At 42.4% G+C, this 8,679-nt stretch overlaps 1 long non-coding RNA gene across 1 annotated transcript; it reads right to left on the bottom strand.

Annotated features, from left to right (window-relative positions):
* Window positions 1-7,341: 7,341 nt before the first annotated feature.
* On the bottom strand, window positions 7,342-8,293 carry LOC107271490. Its single transcript, XR_001538658.2, has 3 exons — window positions 7,901-8,293; window positions 7,549-7,825; window positions 7,342-7,438 (listed from the first exon to the last, which is right to left on the bottom strand). It is a non-coding gene; the product is annotated as an uncharacterized LOC107271490 (long non-coding RNA).
* Window positions 8,294-8,679: the final 386 nt, after the last annotated feature.

Genomic DNA, 8,679 nt, shown 5'->3' with positions numbered 1-8,679 from the left:
GAAGTCGACGTACGTCGACCTACTGTACAACACTCTTGATTTTTTCAATAAACCTTCTCTGTTTTGTTGTATTCACGCGAGTTCCAGCTCCTTAACCGGCTACGATCCCAAAAATACCTTGGCCCTAACCTCTCGAACGAACTCCTTCGTCACCGAGACGTTACGGCACAACACTATTGTGAAAGCAGCCTTATATTAACTGGAAATTCCATGTGAATGGTAGCTTCACGTATAAAGTATATGTGATTGTGTTGTGTATTCGTAAATTACCAACACCATCCACAGTACAAATAGGTAAAGAAGGCCAAGCAGTCAACGCCATCTGTCGTGTAAAAAAGTAAATGGACGTGCGAAGACGACGACGACGACGACGATGACGACGACCGACCTGAAATAAAATCGTCTCGCTCGCCACGTGAATACGTCCTGATCCCGTACATTAATCGTATTGAATTTGGTGGCAATCAATTCAGAACCCTTGATTCCTACAGTGAATGTATCAATAAATTTTTCTCACATACCCCCGTTCGTAAGATATTTGAGTCGAAACACAGGTACACTGCGGCACATTAATGCCGTCCTTGAGTGGAGCTAGCAGGAAGCGTAAGTGGGGCGGCCGGCAGTGGCGACTGGTGGCGAGCAAGCCAGGACGACGCGTAGAGAGGATAGCCTATTCTCCTCGCTCGGGATGCCAATTCTGTCCCGAGTCCAGGTGTCCCGTATAAGAGTGTCTCACAGAATTTCAACATGAGTCCGAATGAGACTCCACTAACTGCGAGTGAGAGGGGCTTATGCCGACTCATGTTGAAATTCTGCGAGACACTCTTATACGGACGCCTGGACTCGGGACATAAATGGCGTCCCGAGCGAGGGGAATAGGCTACCCTCTCTACGCGTCGGCCTGGCTTGCTTGTCCCAGTCGCCACTGCTGTCCGCTCCACTCACGCTTAGGCGAACGCCGGGTAGAAATTGCGCGATTTTCTTTAAGGGGGGAGGGATGTTGTGCTGGGAGTCTCCTGACCCCATTGAGAAACGCCAGGCCAAGTAGTTCACGCGTGTAGCAATGCGCTAAGTTAGAACTAAAGGCGGCCTGGCAACCGAGATGTGGAAATCGAAAAATCGCACAATAATCACTTTTCGGAAATCCAGCTTATGGCTGCACGTCAGAAAACCGATAGTCTACAATTAAAATCCGAACGGATAAGGTGGTCTCGTGGAGTAGACTCGGTACAGGAAATAGGAAGACCGAACGGTGCCTATATTTTCCAAGTCGACGTACGTCGACATACTGTACAACACTCTTGATTTTTTCAATAAACCTTCTCTGTTTTGTTGTATTCACGCGAGTTCCAGCTCCTTAACCGGCTACGATCCCAAAAATACCTTGGCCCTAACCTCTCGAACGAACTCCTTCGTCACCGAGACGTTACGGCACAACACTATTGTGAAAGCAGCCTTATATTAACTGGAAATTCCATGTGAATGGTAGCTTCACGTATAAAGTATATGTGATTGTGTTGTGTATTCGTAAATTACCAACACCATCCACAGTACAAATAGGTAAAGAAGGCCAAGCAGTCAACGCCATCTGTCGTGTAAAAAAGTAAATGGACGTGCGAAGACGACGACGACGACGACGATGACGACGACCGACCTGAAATAAAATCGTCTCGCTCGCCACGTGAATACGTCCTGATCCCGTACATTAATCGTATTGAATTTGGTGGCAATCAATTCAGAACCCTTGATTCCTACAGTGAATGTATCAATAAATTTTTCTCACATACCCCCGTTCGTAAGATATTTGAGTCGAAACACAGGTACACTGCGGCACATTAATGCCGTCCTTGAGTGGAGCTAGCAGGAAGCGTAAGTGGGGCGGCCGGCAGTGGCGACTGGTGGCGAGCAAGCCAGGACGACGCGTAGAGAGGATAGCCTATTCTCCTCGCTCGGGATGCCAATTCTGTCCCGAGTCCAGGTGTCCCGTATAAGAGTGTCTCACAGAATTTCAACATGAGTCCGAATGAGACTCCACTAACTGCGAGTGAGAGGGGCTTATGCCGACTCATGTTGAAATTCTGCGAGACACTCTTATACGGACGCCTGGACTCGGGACATAAATGGCGTCCCGAGCGAGGGGAATAGGCTACCCTCTCTACGCGTCGGCCTGGCTTGCTTGTCCCAGTCGCCACTGCTGTCCGCTCCACTCACGCTTCCTACTAGCTCCACCCAAGGACGGCATTAATGTCCCGCAGTGTACCAGAGATGCTTCGAGTAAAGAGTCTCGGCGGGCCCTGTACGGCGGGTTGCTTGTACTTGGCGCGGTATTAGAAAAAGGGTCCTTGAATAACGACAATCGTATATTTCAATAATGCTGTTTATTTGTGGAAGGTTAAGGAACTATTCATTCGTAAGAAATCATTATTTACCAGGTGTGCAAGATGTCGTGACATTTTCTGTTTCCAATGTTTCTATGATAATTATCACTAAAACTCATGCGATAATGAAATGGATACTTCCGACGAATGAATAATTCCTCAGCCATCCAAAAATAAACAGCATTATTGAAATTTACGGTTGTCGTTATTCAAGGACCATTTTTCTAATACCGCTCATTTGAAAATATAAATATCCGGACGAAAAATAATGTCTAAAAATATGTTTTTAATTAAGATTTCCGATTGATTTGAATAGATTTAATAATCAGTTGCAATATACAACATTTAAAATGTAAAAAAATGACGAAAAAGTACGTGAGACACCGGGAATCAAAGCCGAGCCTTTCACGTACCAGGTGAGTACACTACCACTTCAGCCATCTGGCCGCTCGAAAAATGGTAACGTCAGCATCCATATAGCGTACGTGCATATTTAAAACCCTTTTTCTCGAAAATGACTGAATAGTGGGTCCTATTATTTTAACATATTACTACTTTAGGGATGACCTATAACTGTGAGGAGTATGAATCCAAACAAAATTCCACACGTCGTAGTCTCTCCTTGTATGACTCAGAAGGGGGGTTTTCAAAAGGGTGATGAACTTAAGCAAATGGTGTATTCTCATACCGAAAACATTGCTAGGGGCGAAGGTATTAGGAAAAATATTACATCAATACATTTGTTACCTAGAAGAGAGTTTCAAAATATTCAGAGCTCATCACAATCTATTAAAATAAATACTAAAAAAGATAGTGATCAAACGAAGAAGGGTGAGTCTAAGAGAGAGACTATGCATTTTTTCCCTAGTGTTGAATATGAAAGTATTAGGTCTATAACGGATCTATTGGGTTGGGCATTTTGGAGAACACATCAACATTGGGATATTCAAGAATGAACAGCGTATGTTTTGTGATGTTATTTCTCTCGTCAACAAAACGTAACTCAACAAAATCGGAAATCGGGAGCGTTAGTGGTCTCCGCAAAATCGAAAAGGTTCGACGCCAGTTACCCACGAAGGAGTACCACGAGCCTGAGGTTCGTTCTGGATATAGTAAGACTCGTGACAGATAACTATTTCGGATTAACTGATTGCCACCAGGCAAACTAAATTTAATTTTGTTATCAGGCGAACTATACCTAAGGGCCACACGGCTACGCAATTTAGATAGGAGTACCACGGCCAAGAAAAAGTGCGAAGCGTAATTAACCTAAGGTTGCCGGGAACTCGACAGAATCGTAAGAAATCAAACCACGTTACGTCCCACAGTACGCCGCTTCAGAAGCTAATTCGTCGGAAGCGTTGCAGCGTTCAAGAGTTACGGAAGGAGGGAATCCAGCCAAGAACTTATGGGAAAGCGATAAGAAACACGACAATAAAATAATCCAAATTAATGAGTTTACGGACCGGAGCTGTATTAGGCAAAACAAAATTCAAACAGTCGATAGGCTCAATAGAAAAGATTATAAAAGCAACAGATCGGGCATTTGTAAGGTGCGAAAACCGGGCATAGGTTTACCAAGAATCTTAAACTTAATTCACAATAAGCGGTATAAAAGAAAGAAGCGATACAATCTAAAAGAAAGTTAGAATAAGATAATTTAAGATCGGAATCTAGAAGCGGATCCTATTTATCGGAATATCGCGATGGCGAAAAAAGTTGAACGTTAGCGTTCGCGCGAGTACGATGCGGGTTCGATACTTCATAAAAACAATATTCACGGAAAATAATACGGTCGGAATAATCCCATTATTCGGAAGAACCTAACCAAAATCAGAATAAATTAACCGTTCGGTCAATAACCAGGTACCCGGGTATCCATTTCAGTTTGCAATGTAGAATTTGTTAACTTCCCCTGAAAAAAATGTTTTGAACGCTCGGGTCCCCAGAGTTGAAGTAGTTTGACGTCAGTTTTTCGTCATAATTTTTTTAATTCATTCATTTAATAAAAGTTATTAACTATCAAAGTCGATACCTCCTCCGTTCAGTGACCGGGTACCCGGGTACTCACTTAGATCATTATGTATGAAAGCCGGGTTTATACACACTAGAAAGAGCATTTATTAAAGTATTTATGTAACTTGACTTTTTAATAAATAATCAACAATATAGTTTGTAATTTCCTTGATTTAAACAATTTTTATTATAAACAATAGTAACGGTAGTAGGTAAAAAAATATCATCCAGTTTTTTTATTTTAGTTATTTTTTCTTTTATTTATAATAATACAGTGGCATGTCAAAAAACAGGTAAATTTAATTATTTTGCACATTCCTGACATGTCGTGGTTGAAGTAGAATGTTCATCACAAATAGGTAACTCACATACAGAGCATGATTTCCGAGTTTTGCTAAGTTTTTTGAATTTGCTCTGGAGACAAGAATAGCATACACCAGTAATCTCTTTTCTCCAGGTTGAATCGAGCTGTGCCTGAGGTGTTGAAGATCCAGATGCTGTTGGCTGCACATATGGATTTATAGCTCTACCAAAAAAACTTTCAATCGCCACGTTCGTTGTGAAATGCCTCATGATTTGAGGATTATGCGAACGATCTTCGACGAATGGAGTACACAATGGAGTATACCGATAAAATAATCGTCGTTCATACGATTTTTTCGGAAGCAGTTTATTGTTCTCATAATAAAGAATATATGCAGCAAGGCAGGCGACATCGAGAATATTGTAGAAAAATGCTAGAGGCCACCTTTGAGTTGATCTTTTTGTAGTATATCGTCCAAGCATTTTATCCATCGTGTCCACTCCAGCTTTTGACCAGTTATAAAATTCAATAATTTCGGGTTTTTTCTTTGCGCTATCACCAATTTTGGCTTCCTAATGCATTGATGATAGCATAATCATTGCCTTTTTTTCTTTCGCACATAACTGCACATAGTTATGTTTTCATGAAAGCCAAACGCAGTGGATAATTCTTCTTGTGTTTTCAATGCAGCCATCGCTGGTGGAATGTACGTTTTATTTTTCTTCAAAGTGCCAACAATTGTTAAATCCCAGGATAGTAAAAATTTTGCCAATGACAGAGTAGTAAAGTAATTATCCATTGTAATGTTTCTACCGGATCCTTTGTACGGTGCTACCAAGTCTTTGACAACTCTCTCACCAACGTTTTTCTCACGACCGGCACTCGACTGTCCAGTGTAAAGCTGTCCACTAAGTGGATACGAATTTTCAGCATCACATATCCACTGATTCCACTTGATTCCATACTTGGCTGGCTTTGATGGAATATACTCAGTGAATTTAGTAAAGTTGCTCGTCGATTGTCAGGTGCTCTGGCTGTTGGCTTATAATTTTTTGCCAAATTACTATTCAGCATTGTCCAAATGTACCCGACGATTGTTGGGTTTCGCTATTGTTATTTAAAGTTCCACGAAGTTAACTGTAACCGCTTAGCCAAGTGGCGCGCAGTAGGTGGGTACCCGGTTATTGAACGAATGGTGAAAGTTCGGTTATTGACCGGACGGTTAACAAACTGGTTTTGGAAATAAATTAACAAAATAGTAATAATTTAACAAACGTTGGAGCGCAAGAAACGGCAAAGGAATGGAAGCGGAACGAGTACGCGGTTCCAATTCTCGCACGCGCGAAATTATAACCGCGATCGACAACGGTAATACGAGAGAGTCATTCAAAAGGAATTATAAATTAGCGTGAACTCGAGGAAATTATAATACGCGCAGGTTCTTCCAAAAGTTCAAAATCGCGAACACAGACAAGGCAACACCATAAATAAAAAGATCACAGTAAATGAGAACAGATTAGGGTACATAAAAATATCACAGTTCAGAAAATAACATATTATAATGGGCATTTAATTATCGTTGCGATGGGACAACGTTGTCGGAACGGGTAGTATAATTTCGAACCCGGCGGGAGGCTCGACGTCGAGGATAGTCAACAAGCAAGGTCGCCTCGGAACGCGACACGTCAGAGGACGTTCGCGATACGCAAAAATCACCAGGATTCCACAGATAATATAAAGGTGAAAATAGAATAATTTCCAGCAATGAAAATCAGATACGGCACACAAGCAAGAATTCATAAAATAAGAACAGAAGAAACCGCATACAAAATTAGGAATATTAACACGTTCCGTGCTACGTGTATCACCGGTGGTACACTCAGCCACATTTATCATATCAAATGGCCTGAACGACAAGTCAGGCAAAAAGGGCTTGGCACGGAACGTGTTAAATTAGGAATGGCACTTCAGAAAAATTAAAGAAAGTCGTACCACAAGAAAATTCAAATTATATTATAACAGTTCAACAGAAAAGATAGATAGAGAACAGTGAAGTTTCCAGACATTCGGAATAATAAGAGGCGTGAGTTCGCCACGAAATTTAAAGGAACTGACAGATTCGGAAATCTCAAAGTAATTTACAGTCTTAAGAGAATAGTAGTATTACGGTAAACAATATTTTATAATAATTGAAACATTCTAAATAGGCAGCGAGAGAATCTGGCTGTCGAACAACCAAGCGGTCAACCTGAGGTCAAACGCTCTGGCAGGCAGATTCCGACGCGTACACAAAGAACAGAAATCAAAAATCATATAAAAGAAAGTGCATCAAATCGAAAAACTCAAGAATACAAAATGATAACGGCACTATCGTCCTTTATACTATAATAGGCGGAAAGACATTTGCCTGATAACGGGAAAGGAAAATAGTCACCTGCTACACGGACGGTTTATCCGTGCGCGTGTCCATAATCTTCAATAAGAAAAGCAGCAAATATTAAAGAAAGCGAAAGATCTCACCACATAAAAGAAACGGTAATAGTAAAGCTCAATAAACTCAGCCCTTCAAGGCAGCGAAAAATAGCAAAATCGGCAATGGTATCTCTCTCTCTCTCCCTCCCCCTCTCTCCCTCCCACCCTGTCTCCCTAGTGCCTGGAAACGGTCATTTATCCGGCGGATCCCCAAGTCCCATCGCTCGCGGGCATCCTTGCCTGCGGATGTCAGCAGCTTGTGAAGCCCCTGGAAAGAATAGTATTTAAGTAGATTACTGAATTTCTCAAAACTCACGGAGGGTTCGATCCTTATGAATCCGCTTTTCGTACTGGGTTCAGTACTCAAACTGCACTCACACGTGTTCTTGATGACATTAGGTTCGGTATTTATAAGCGGATGGTAACCATCTTAGTCCTCTTCGATCTTCGGAGAGCATTTGATTCTGTCTGTCATAAGAAGTTGCTTGAAGCTCTCTGGGCCCAAGGATTCTCAATTCATGCTCTTCGCAGGTTTGCATCATACCTCAGCGGGCGATCACATGCGGTTATCGGATCCGCGGATTTGGTTTCCTCGATCACTGCTGTTCCCTCTGGAGTGCCATAGGGGTCTGTACTGGGACCTGCGTTGTTCTTACTGTACATCAAGGAGATGACGAAAGTTATTCAGAACTGTGCTTATATGCTATATGTGGATGACTTGCAAATATACCTTCACTTTAGAACGGATGATCTTGTTAGTGAGTTGGACCGCGTACAGGACGACATTGACGTCTTGAATTATTGGTTTCAGGATAACTGTCTTGCAGTAATCTGTGGCAACAATGAATGTATGATCTTCGGTTCGACTAGATATTTGAGCCGAATCGATTACGGTAATCTTCCGTGCCGGACGGTCCAATATAGAATTCGTTTCCCATGTTACGTCCGACGCAACTACACCCTATAAATTCCACCAAACGCCCCTGCACTATTCTTTTGCGATCAGGTCTTACGCGCACCTAGCTCCTCCTCAGTATAAGTTAGAAATAAGATACTAATAGCCATAGAACTGTAAGTCTATGGGAACGGTTCCTGTGCCTCGACAGAGAGACAGAGAGACAGAGAGACAGAGAGACAGAGAGACAGAGAGACAGAGAGACAGAGAGACAGAGAGACAGAGAGACAGAGAGACAGAGAGACAGAGAGACAGAGAGACAGAGAGACAGAGAGACAGAGAGACAGAGAGACAGAGAGACAGAGAGACAGAGAGACAGAGAGACAGAGAGACAGAGAGACAGAGAGACAGAGAGACAGAGAGACAGAGAGACAGAGAGACAGAGAGACAGAGAGACAGAGAGACAGAGAGACAGAGAGACAGAGAGACAGAGAGACAGAGAGACAGAGAGACAGAGAGACAGAGAGACAGAGAGACAGAGAGACAGAGAGACAGAGAGACAGAGAGACAGAGAGACAGAGAGACAGAGGGACAGAGGGACAGAGAGACAGAGA

Source organism: Cephus cinctus, unplaced genomic scaffold, assembly GCF_000341935.2.
Source record: "Cephus cinctus unplaced genomic scaffold, Ccin1 Ccin1_scaffold0984, whole genome shotgun sequence".
Taxonomy (NCBI): domain Eukaryota; kingdom Metazoa; phylum Arthropoda; class Insecta; order Hymenoptera; family Cephidae; genus Cephus; species Cephus cinctus.
The sequence above is the reverse complement of the archived record's forward strand: the minus strand, read 5'-3'. Positions and strand labels throughout refer to the sequence as shown.